A 12425-nucleotide genomic window follows, 5' to 3' on the forward strand; every position below is an offset into this window, starting at 1 on the left:
ATTTATATACTGAGCATGATGTCACATGGTATGGAATAGCTCCTTGGCTAGTTCAGGTCAGCTGCCCCAGCTATGCCCCCCACCTCCCAGGTTCCTGTAAAAATTAACTCTATCCCAGCTGAACCCAGGAGATCCCTATGTACATAAGTTTAGTTTGATTCTGAATTAATTTTCCTGTGTGCATTTCATCCATGTAGTAAGTAATAGAGTGAACCTTGCCAGTGAATTCTGTGAAGTTGCACTTTTATACAAATTTCTATTAAATCATTTTTCTATTGCTAATACAGTTGGAGGTGATTCTTTAAGCAATCCAAACCCCTCTCTCATATTTAAATCCCCCCCCCCCCCATGACACCCACCTTTGGGGGGTCAAAAAGTCTGGTATATAAACATCACAACCTCTTAAAGGTTTGCTCAAGTTACCAGGTATTACACTAACTGCTGCCCAGTGGGCAATGAATTATAGCAGCAAATGCTGATTAACATTATTTCATCACCACAAACCATTACTCCTAGAGATGTAAAACATAGTCAATTACACTTCTTGCTGGGGAGGAGAAAAAAAAAACCACAACATGTTTAACATTTCTTGTTTACTGCAACACCTCTGTATGTCCTGATCTGATTTATTGTCACTACTCTGAGTAATGATTTAATCAGTGCAGTGAATGCTCTGATACCTGGGGGGGGGGGGGGGGGGGGGGGGAGCCACAAAAAACGCAGGAAGTCACTCAAAACAGACACACACACTGAATTTCTCTTCTTCCAGTTTCTGAAGCAACTCAACTGGTTTTGGACAAAAATAACCATGAAAGGACGCTCAAAACATTTCTAATTCTTTTCCCTGTTGTAAAAAAACACCTTCTCCACAAGCTTTGCTCAAACTGCTATACCACCACAGAGCTGACATGCTCACAAGGTCACCATTACTAGCATGCTTCAAAATAATTTATTTCACCTTGTTTTATGATAGTTTAAGTTGTCACTAAACAGTTATCTAAAAGTTATACTAAAAGTTGTCAAAAATAACATACAATACAGCTGCAACATTTCTGGACTACAAACTAGTTTGTGTTCTTCATTCATCTGGTGTACAAATGAATTAAAATATTTCACAGACCATACACTATTTTTTTTTATATTTCCAATTTATGTATCTTTGGTATAGAGTTATATAAACTTCAGCAGGAAGTTTCTTCAATACAGCATAATTGATTCTATGCTTGGAAAGGAGACCACTCTTTCAACATGGAAAGTACATAGAAAAAAATCACCCACTAGTTAAATAAAAAAAATAGTTATCCAGGAAAGTATATCCATATTGTAAGTTCTTACCCAAGCTAATAGGGGAAATTAAATTTGAGAGGACAATGTAAATATTCACACCCAATCAGTTTTATGCCCATATGTGGTGGGTTGACCTCAGCTGGACACCAGGTACCCATGGGTCAAGATAAGGACAGGGAGATCACTCACCAATTACCATCATGGGCAAAAACCGGACTCGACTTGGGGAAGATTCATTTAATTTATTGCCAATTAATTGTAAGAGACTAGGATAGCAAGAAATAAAACTAAAAAACACCTTCCCCTCCACCCTTCCCTTCTTCACTCCCAACTCTTCTACCTCCTCCCCTCCCCAAGCAGCACAAGGGGAAATGGGGGTTGCAGTCAGTTCATAATGCTTTGTCTCTCTCTGCCACTCCTTCCTCTTCACACTCTTCCCTTGCTCCAGCATGGGGTCCCACCCACAGGAGACAGTTCTTCACAAACTGCTCCAACATGGGTCCTTTCCACAGGGTGCAGTCCTTCAGGAACAGACTGCTCCAGCGTGTGTCCCCCATGGAGTCACAGGTCCTGCCAGGAAGCCTGCTCCTGCATGGGTTCTCCATGGGCTGCAGCTTCCTTCAGGGCACATCCAACTGCTCTGGCCTGGGGTCCTCCACAGGCTGTAGGGGGACAGCCTGTGTCACCATGGTCTTCTCCACAGGCTACAGGGAACTCTCTGCTCTGACACCTGGAGTACTTTCTCCCCCTCCTTCTTTACATTAGTGTCTGCAGGGCTGTTTCTCTCACCCCTCTCTCCCACAGCTGCCGCACAGCTTTTTTTACCCTTTCTTAAATATGTTATCACAGAAGCACTACTTAAGTTGCCGATTGGCTCAGCTTTGGCCAGTGGTGGGTCCATTTCAGAACCAGCTTAAACTGTCTCTGACATGGGGGCAGCTCCTGATGTCTTCTCACAGAAGCCACCCCCACCCACCCCCCCCAAAAAAAAACAACCTTGCCATGTAAACCAAATACAACATACTAGAACTTATACACAGTAAAGGACCTCATTGCTTATTTGAATTACTACTTAATAATAGTCACTAAGCATTTGCAAGATCACTTTCTGTAATTTCATCTTCAATATTCCCTTTCTCCCCCTCAAAAAACACACCAATCATTACAACAGAAATTCACTTATTTTATTGTCTTTCAAAATTATATCTATGTTTTGAGAAAGTGAAAAATGTACCTTTCAGAAACACATCCACACATCTCCACGGAGCTAATATTAATCAGATGACCTAAGTAAATGTCAATAACTAAATGTACCTTGAGTGCAAGAACACATTCTAACCCCAATTACTTCTTTCAACTGTAATACTAGTGTTACTTTATACACTGATGCAATTTAAAAAAAAAACCCCACAATAAAACTCAGACCTTGAGCATTAGATAGGATCCTTCACACACAAAAAAAGAAATAGAACTAAAGCACTCCCCCAACTTTACAAACAAATTTCTTTTAGATTATTTTTTTTAAGCAGTTAGTACAGGAAGGATATTTGGAATGGGTGTGAGAAAGGTCTGTTCAGTGTTTTGTTCAAATTGCTAAGAAGTTTCTTATTTTGAAAAGTAAAAAATAAAAATAAAAATTACTCCATTCATCCAAGTTCAAAAACAAGATCAGAAGGCTTACAATCTATTTCACATCTGACTTCAGAGTTAGAAGTCCCAAAAACTGATGGGCCTATAAAAGATTTATAATTTTGATAAAAACATAAAGTTACATATACTACATAACAGACTAAAAATTAAATGCTTAATCCAAGACAAGCCCCACATTTCAAACCACCTTGTTAAAATAAGAGTTTAGCTCTTTGGATACAAAATGAGTTTCACTGTTACATCCCCAATGGCCTTTAGACACTTGGTTTAATAGGTAGCTTCAAGGAATTTTTCTTCAGAGTGACATTCTGCATTTCACACCGTTGTACAATATGCTATACCATTATTTTAAAATGCAAGGGGGGGAGGTAACAGACACTCGTGCCTCTTGCTCGGAAGGGAGGCACGGCAGCATCCCCAGCAGGCCACCACACCCTGTGTTCAGCACAGGCCGTGCTCAGAGCCCCCGCACAGCCTTGACCTCCCACAGGTCTGCCACGGAGCAACCTGTTCAAAGCACCGCTTGCCCTCCCTCAGCACAGTCTGCTCTCACATCTACATCCCCCCAGAAAAAACAAAACAACACAAAAAAAACCCCACCAACCCACCCACTAACATCCTAATTTTTATAATCTACCAGAAACGCTGTTTCTTGCCTGCCCCTCTTGTTTTGGTTTGTTTGGGTTTTTTTTGTTGTTGTTGTTAAAGTGTCAGAAGAAAACGGTTTTTAAAACGCCTCGAGAGCATCGCTCACCGCACTGTTGACAAAGAGCCTACCTGTTCTGAGGTTAAGTTCCCCTGCAAGGGGGCTGTTCTCCTCACAACGCCTCACCCGGGCCTCAGCGGCCCTGCCGCCGCTCGCGGGGAGCTCGCTCAGCCCAGTCGCAGGGCTGAGGGCTTGTAGTACAGAAGATACCGGTGGGCTCCTCGGCAAGGAGCCGCCGGCGGCAGGCTGGGGACTCCACAGGGAGAGGTTGCCAGGACTACCCCATTGCTCCGGTCCGTGGGAGGGGGGCTTAAGTTTCTGCCAGCTCCCCGCACAGGGGAAGGGAGCAACCGGTTCCAGTGCTCGAGGCGCAGCCCGACTCGCTGCCGGCCGCAGGTACCTTGCTCCACAGCACCCTGCCCAATCCGGCGCCAGCAGCACCCCTGATGGCGGGTAGGCCGGTGAGGCCGCTCCTCAGGCTCATGGGGGAAGGAGGGGGTGGTAAAACCGCCCACTGGGCTGGCGGGGGAACCCAAATTCCTGTCCCCGTCACTCACCGCTATCCGCAGTGGCAGTCTCTCCTTGTTCACCTCTCCTTGGTACCTTCTCCCCCTCCTTTCGGGAGTCCCGTGCCCCTTCTCCACGGTGCTAGGGAGGGGAGGGGTGGAGAAGGATAGAGGCGAAATCAATGGAGGAGGCTGGTGATGGCCGGGTGGTCATACGCAACGGGCAGGAGCGGCGCTAGCCTCTCTTCGCCCTCCTGGCTGACTCTCCTACCGCAGCTGAGCGCCAAACACTGCCTGCTGCCGCCGGCGAAGTGCCCTCCCCCCGCCGCGCTGCGAGCCCGGCTGGGAGGGTCTGGGGTGGGGAGGAGGTGAAAATGGCAACCTCAGTGGCGCTAGTGCAGCGATGGGAACAGATCCACCAGGCCGGCTCACTCCACGCTACCGGCTGGGCTTAGCACGACGAGGAAGACAGCGAATAAAGGAGACGTAAGCAGCAACTAAAGGAGTTGCTCTATCCTGTCAGCCCTTATATACAACCCGCCCCTCCGCTGCCGCACTTGAAAACCGCCGCCGGACGTGGCCACAGCGACAGGGCCTGGTGAGGTAGCTGGTGTTGCAGCGCTCCTTGATGCCGCGCGTGGCACCACTGGGGAGCAGCAGGAGCCCCCCCCGGGGGTGGCTGGGCGGAGCGGTCACAGCGTCTGTGGGCCTCACGGCCCAGCAAGGTCCGGTGCGGCCTGGGGTATATCGTCGTTTTTGTGGCTCCTCGCTGCCAGCCCGGGGCAGTGGGGTGAGTCAGTGGACGGCGGTGGGGCAGCCAGTGGGAGCAGGCCTGGCAGCTCCTCCCTAGCTGTGGTCAGTTATGTGGGGTATGTTCCTCCTACACGGCTCTCATCACCACGGGCCCTGGTCAGCAAGGCACTCCTAGAGCTTCCTGACATCTGCCCCATCCTGTTATAAAAGTGTTTTCCAAAATCATCTTAACAGGGCATTTGAACCACCTAGGAAATCGGACTTTGGCTGGTGCCATGTGCGGTCCTGGGGACAAACTCTCCCTGTCCACCAGAGAGCTTTCTCTGTCCAGACAGGAGGAGAATCCTTCTCCCTGAGTAGGATTCCTCTCCTTTCCTTTCAGGTCCATGAAGTTAGGGAGCTGGATGAAGCCAGCATTCCAGATTCCTCCTGAAGTCAACTGAGAAGAATCTGGAGGAAGGAGAGGAGGGAGTCATCTCACCCGCTCAGATGCTCACCTTTGCTTTGTCAGGAAATAGCACATCCCAGGATAGCATAAAAAACAGTTAATTCTGTTCTGGCATTCATAAGGCCTTGAGAGACGTTTGAAATACGTTCATGAGAACTGATATGATCCGTGTCAGCCCTTCAAGAAAAGAAAATGTAAACCATGACCAAATGCTCTGGCTTATGACCTCAGGCTATTTACAGCAGCAAACCCTCTTTGTAAGTTGATGAACTTTCCCATCTTACTTATCCCCCTTGTAGGATTAGGACTTCAGTCTATGGCAGCAATACAAACCTGACTGCAGAATGATTAGGGCTTCTGTTGAGTGTTCTACACCCATAGCTCTTATTGATTCAAAATAGGTATTGCACCACTGTGACTCTTGAACAGACCTCACTCCATTAGATTGCACCATATATTGTCCTTAGAAGAGAAGAAAAAAGGTTTCACTTTGCCACTAAAAGTGGCAAGCATGACTCAAACATGAAACTTGACCATTGTGCAGGATCAGATCTTTCCCACTGAGTGGCAAGGAACTGGTGGCAGCTATACCCAGAGATACCTCAGTTCTGTTGTGTTCCAGTCCTCCAAATTAAGAGAAGCTGCCATCCTCCTCCATCTCACTTGTGTACTAGTTGTCCTTATTTTACAGATCATGTGTGGTTCAGCTGCATGGGTAAAACTGAAAATGTTGACGTGTTAAAAGAGTTTCCACTAAGCTGAACTTGGACAGTATCACAGTGTGGTGGGTTGACCCTGGCTAGATGCCAGGTGCTCACCAAAGCCATTCTATCACTCCCCCTCCTCAGCTGGACAGGAGAGAGAAAATATAACAAAGAGTTTGTGGGTTGAGATAAGGACAGAAGAGATCATTCACCAATTACCATCATGGGCAAAACAGACTCAGCTTGGGGAAAATTAGCTCAATTTATTACAAATCAACCAGAGTAGGGTAATGAGAAATAAACTCAAATCTCAGAACACCTTCCCACCACCCTTCCCTTCTTCCCAGGCACAACTTCACTCCTGGATTCTCTACCAATCCGCCCCCCCCCCCCCCCTCCAGCAGCACAGGGGGACAGGGATGGGGTTTATGGTCATCACACGTTATTTTCTGCCGCTTCATCCTCCTCGGGAAGGGCTCATCACACTCTTCCCCTGCTCCAGTGTGGGGTCCCACCCATGGGAGACAGTCCTCCACGAACTTCTCCAACGTGGGTCCTTCCCACGGGCTGCAGTTCTTCACGAACTCCTCCAGCATGGGTCCCTTCCACGGCGTTCAATCCTTCAGGAGCACACTGCTACAGCGTGGGTCCCCCACAGGGTCACAAGTCCTGCCAGAAAACCTGCTCCGTGTGCTCCTCTCTCCACAGATCCGCAGGTCCTGCCAGGAGCCAGGTCCAGCATGGGCTTCCCACGGGGTTCCCACGGGGTAACAGCCTCCTTTGGGCACCCACCTGCTCCGGCATGGGGTCCTCCATGGGCTGCAGGTGGATATCTGCTCCACTGTGGACCTCCATGGGCTGCAGGGGGACAGCCTGCCTTACCATGGTCTTCACCATGGGCTGCAGGGGAATCTTCGCTCCAGCACCTGGAGCATCTCCTCCCCCTCCTTCTTCACTGACCTTGGTGTCCGCAGGCTTGTTTCTCTTACATGTTCTCACTCTCTCTCTGGCTATCGTTTTCCGTCTGTCCCAACTTTTTTTTCCCTTCTTCAAAAATGTTATCACAGAGGCGTTACCACTATCACTGATTGGCTCGGCCTTGGCCAGCAGCGGGTCCATGTTAGAGCCGGCTGGTATTGGCTCTCTCTCAAACACAGGGGAAGCTTCTTACAGAAGCCACCCCTGTAACCCCCCCTGCTACCAAAACCTTGCCACACAAAGCCAATACACACAGAGAAAGAGACACAGAGACCAATTATAGAGTGGAAAGTTTCCTTGTCTATACCTAAATCAGCAAACTGTTATAAAACAGTCTGAAAAGGCTATCAAACATATCAAAAAGTATTAAAAAACTTTTGGTCTCTTTTTAGTCTATATGAATACACCTGATATTTAGGCTTATTAACAATATAGGTTTCATGTCTTTAATAAAAGCTATATCAACTGACAATGCAATGCATAAGAGTGCTCAATTGATTTTCCTTGTTCTCTTGCCTGTTTTTTTTTAATTTTTACATACTCTTTTTTATGATTTTGGACATTTTTCTTAGAGGCCTTTGTTTGTGCCACTGAAGTACCAGATGTGGTTATTTCTGAATTGCTTTCTGAAGGACTGTGTGAGGGGTGTTTGAATCAGGTCACAGATCTAGTCACTCATCTTCCCTTTTACAGATCCAGCCACTGAAAACCACCAGTCCCAGCCCTATGCCCTACTGATGGTGTTTCACTTGCACATGATTAGATGATGGAGTGTCATTATCTGATGAATACAAAGAACTGTTGCAAACATTGTTACCATTCTATTTAAGCTTCCCATTACTGGTAATGAACTATACTTCACAAGAATCCTGTCATGTAGAGAAAATATTATTATCCCCACTTTCAAGATGAGAAATTGCTGTATACAGAGGCAGTGTACCTTGCCTCAGGTCATACATGTAGTATCTGGTAAATCCAGAAATTTAATCCAGAGTTTGAGCACAGATCTAGTGTGGTGGGTTGACTTTGGCTGGCTGCTAGCCCTCCCTCCCCCAGTTGTTTTCTTGCTCCCCCTCCTCAACAGAACAGGGGGAGAAAATAAGATGGACAAGCTTGCGGGTTGAGATAATGGCGGTTTAATAAGAAAAGCAAAGGGCATGTGTAGAAGCAAAGCAGAAAGAGTAAATTTATTTTCTACTTCCCATCAGCAGGTGATGTCCAGCCACTTCCTGGGAAGCAGAACCTCATTACACATAGCACCTTAACCACAAATGTCCCCCCCTTCTCTCAGCTTTTATTGCTGAGCATGACATCATATGGTATGGAATATCTTTGGTCCGTTTGTTGCCGAAAAACTCGGAATAAAGAACTTATCAACACCAATTTAGTGTAGATAAGCAGACACTTCTTTATTGACGGTCGGGTGCGCGGGTGAGTCTTCTCAAAAAGCCACGCACACCTGAGCACCAAAATCATGTACCTTATATTAAACTTATTCATCCATATTCATTAGGTTTCCAAGAAGGGTTATACATATACATTAGATTTCCGGGAAGTTATTAACATATGCAAATGTCCTTCTGCGCAGGCGTGGTGAAGTCTCTGGTGGTCTTCAGTAGCCCTCTGGTGGTCTTCCATAGTCTTCCTCACTTTGTCCGATAGTTGACCTTTCTTATGTGATTCTGCGCAGTATGATTTTACCATCATATATTAAATTTACATAAAAGTACATTCAATGTTAATTCTTGAATTTAACGTTTCTAATGATTGGTCCTCAGTCACACCATCTTACTAATATTCTTATGTTCAAACAATCATTGGTTAATCTCACTTAACTCTACTGATTGGAATTCTTGATAATTAGATCGAGGTGGGAAGGGTAAGGGGTTTCCAAGCAGCAAACTGGTGTCCATAACGGTTTCCTTAGTTCCCTAAAACAAAACACTACCAATCGACTAATCTCTGTCCAAGTCTCTGTGGTTAAATGATTTTGGACAATACTCTAAAGTTCCTTTGTTCCTATGACTACATCTCTAAATTAACACTCCCATGGCTAAATGTATAAAATGCAATAGATATATATTGTTTTGTTAAAATTCTTATAATTCTACATTCTTATTAAAATACGATTAATTCTGACAAATCAACAACAAATCAGTAACATTTCCCCCCTTTGAAATTGTTGAAAGTTATTTCAATACTTTCACATTTACCTACATATCTATTATGATGGTGGTGAACTATATTCTGGTGGAATACTTGGAACTTCTTTCATGATCATGCAATTGATTGCGATTCTATTAGTAAATTGTCTCTTCAGACAAGCATATGTCAGCACAATCATCAAAAAGACAATTAGTAACAGAAACAGGGTTTTGATTATAAATCGTAACCAAGAGTTCAGATTCCATCCTAATCCGCTAAAAATTTTTCCCATCCAATCTTTTGACATATCCTCTCAAACGGTTTCAGTTTCTTTTTCAATTTTGCTCAATAGCTCCAAATCATGTTCTACGTCCTGAGTGACATTAGGAATATGAATACAACAATGGTCCAATCTATCCTTGAGGTATCCACACACTCCATGTTCTTTAAGTAAAAGTAGGTCTAAAGCCATTCTATTTTGGAGAGTCATCCTAGAAGTTGCTTGCAGCTGTGTATTCAGTTCCTTGACCCCTATTCTTGTGATGTTTGCTAATTTTTCTACCTGACCTGTTAACTGGTAGAGCCATTCTCTGTTTCTATATGAAGCTATAGGGTTCAAAAGGGATTCAAGAGCCCAGCCAATTTTCACTCCTGTTGATGGTTCGTTCCATACATCATCATCTATTTCAGACCTCTTGGTTCATTTTAACATTAAATTCTCCAAGTGTCCTTTAAATGGCGATTTTTTCCAAATCGGGCACAATGTTGGCATGCCTAAAGTGACTTGTTTTACTGTACCATCTAATGATAAATGAGTTGTCCAGGTTCCATCACTCAGTGCCCAAACCAGATGTCCTGGACTTTGAATGGTAGATTTTTTTGCAACTGAAAAAGGTTCCCCTTTTGGGTATGAATGTTTCAGTCAATTTGAGATCATTCTTAAGTCCTCTACACAAGCAGCCATATTTCATGGCCGCAGCTAAAGGGGGAATTCTTTCGATTGCTGGGTCTTTAGTCCTACAATTGTAAATTTTCTCACATTTCCACCAAGATACTAGATTTTCTTTTTCCCGCAATGTACTCTTTTCGTCATTTACTGATGGCCAAACTGTATAGACTGATCCGTCCCAAGTAAAGCACCAAAAAGTCTTGGCCATATATTGAAATTGAGACAGTATGGCCGTAGACCATACTGAATCCCAACTAATTGTTTTTTCTGGTATGATCTGATTAATCTCTCCACATTTCCATTCCATGATGTTCCGGCTCTCGTTGGTTTTGAGTCGTACATCATACGAGCACCACCCCATAGGACTACCCACTCTAAATACATCTCCTATAGAAGAGGCCGGCGTGAAATGATGATTTAATAATTTCAGACAATCTTCCTCTCTGCCCATCCATTTCCATTGTTTTCTGATGACCTTCACCTGTTCAGACCATTGAGTCACTGGCTTTTGTCTACAATAAGTGGTTTTGGTTTTATGTTCCAGGGTGGTTAAATTCATAGTTAGAATTCCCCAAGGAATAGATTCTCCTACTGCTCTTGGTATTGGCAAACAAGCAGTAATCTGGGTAACATTTTGCAAGTTGGCAAATCCCTTAATCAATCCTTGTTGGGAATTGGCTTGATGGAAAAGGACATGGGTCTATGGAAAAGTTGTGCGAGCAGAGTTCTGTGTGAAAGAATGTCAGTTTGAGCAACAAGACTAGGCCTTGGCTGAAAATAGCTGGCTTTACTGATATTGGGAGAAAAACAACAGCTGGTCTCGCTGTTATCAGGAGAAAGACAGGGACGGTGTGACCTTGGCATAACTTCACAAGTAACTTTTGAAGAAGTTCTCATGAGAAAGTTACGGAACACGCATAGCTGCAAATCACAAGTGGGTGTGTTTTAGTAATGAATAAACATTAGCAATGTACCAATCATATTAGGACTAGTAGGCATAATTATCGCAAACTGTATAAATATGAGCTATCCGTGCAAATAAAGTTGAATCACTTCTATCACTCATATTGGGTCGACTTATGTGCATTCCTCCGCTGCTCCAACAAATCCTAACATCAAATTTTCCTCAGACATCTTTTTAGGAATGTCAATCAATTGTTCTGTTTCTAGTTGTCTTTTGTTCCTATTCATCAGATCGGTCCAGGTTCCCACCAACATCATCTGCCAAACTAATATAAAGAGAACAATTACAAACTGATATGAAAAATTAAACATGTTTCAAAGTCAGTTTTAAAGTCTGTGGGTCACGGTTAATAATCTTCCATGGAGTAGGTGCCTTCTTCACTCGAGTGTAGTGTATCCAAGTATCCGATTCCGCAATCTTAATAGCCATGAAGGTGGTTAATAGTATCTGGAAGGGTCCTTTCCAGCATTCCTGCAGGGGTTTGGAAGCCCATGTTTTCACACAGACATAATCTCCTGGTTGAAAGTCATGCACTGGAGCTTCCAGGGATAATGGTCTATTCCACACCACTGCTCTCCGAATTACAGTCAAAGTTTTTCCTAGGGAAAGCAAATAGTTATATACATCTTGTTTCCCTTTTACATGCATGTTTGGATTTGGTTCTGGGGATTCATAAGGTTTTCCATACAATAATTCATAAGGACTGACTGAGGTTCCACTCTTTGGATGTACTCTAATTCTTAATAATGCCAATGGAAGTGCTTGAGGCCATTTTAAATTAGTCTCTTGAGAAATTTTACTTATTTGTCTCTTTAAGGTTTGATTCATTCTTTCTACTTTCCCACTGGATTGTGGCCTCCATGGGGTATGCAAATCCCATATGATACCCAGAACCTTGCTAACATTTTGGACTACTTCTGCAACAAAGTGTGGACCTCTGTCAGAAGGAATTCCAATAGGAACCCCAACCTTGGAATTATTTCTTGTAACAACCACTTTACTACTTCCTTTGCTTGTGTGGAGCGACAGGGAAAAGCTTCTGGCCATCCTGTAAAAGTATCAACCCCCACCAGGATGTACCGATACCCATTTTGCCTAGGTAGCTCTGAAAAATCTACTTGCCAATAATCTCCAGGCTCTGTACCAGATTTTATCCGACCCATTTCAACCTTTTTCCTGATTACTGGATTATTTTTCAAACATACTTCACATTTTGCAGTTATTATTTTTGCCATTCCTAACATTTTAAGCGATACCACTTGTTTTTGCAAAGAAGTTACTAAGGCTTCTGCTCCCCAGTGACATTCCTGATGCTTTGTTTGAATTATTTCTCTC

At 44.2% G+C, this 12425-nt stretch overlaps 1 protein-coding gene across 2 annotated transcripts in view; it reads right to left on the reverse strand.

Moving 5' to 3' along the window:
* Nucleotides 1–12425, reverse strand: part of CDC42SE2 (CDC42 small effector 2) — a 328251-nt gene that overhangs the window by 249785 nt on the left and 66041 nt on the right. The window contains exon 1 of one of the 2 annotated variants that reach the window (XM_049794170.1): nucleotides 4201–4722. The exons of the other annotated variant lie outside the window; for it this stretch is intronic. The gene's annotated coding sequence lies outside the window, so the exon portion shown is untranslated. Of the gene's footprint in view, nucleotides 1–4200; nucleotides 4723–12425 lie in introns of those variants that run through there. 2 annotated transcript variants of the gene reach the window in all.

The sequence above is a fragment of the Accipiter gentilis genome, chromosome W (assembly GCF_929443795.1).
Source record: "Accipiter gentilis chromosome W, bAccGen1.1, whole genome shotgun sequence".
In the NCBI taxonomy this organism is placed as follows: Eukaryota; Metazoa; Chordata; class Aves; order Accipitriformes; family Accipitridae; genus Astur; species Astur gentilis.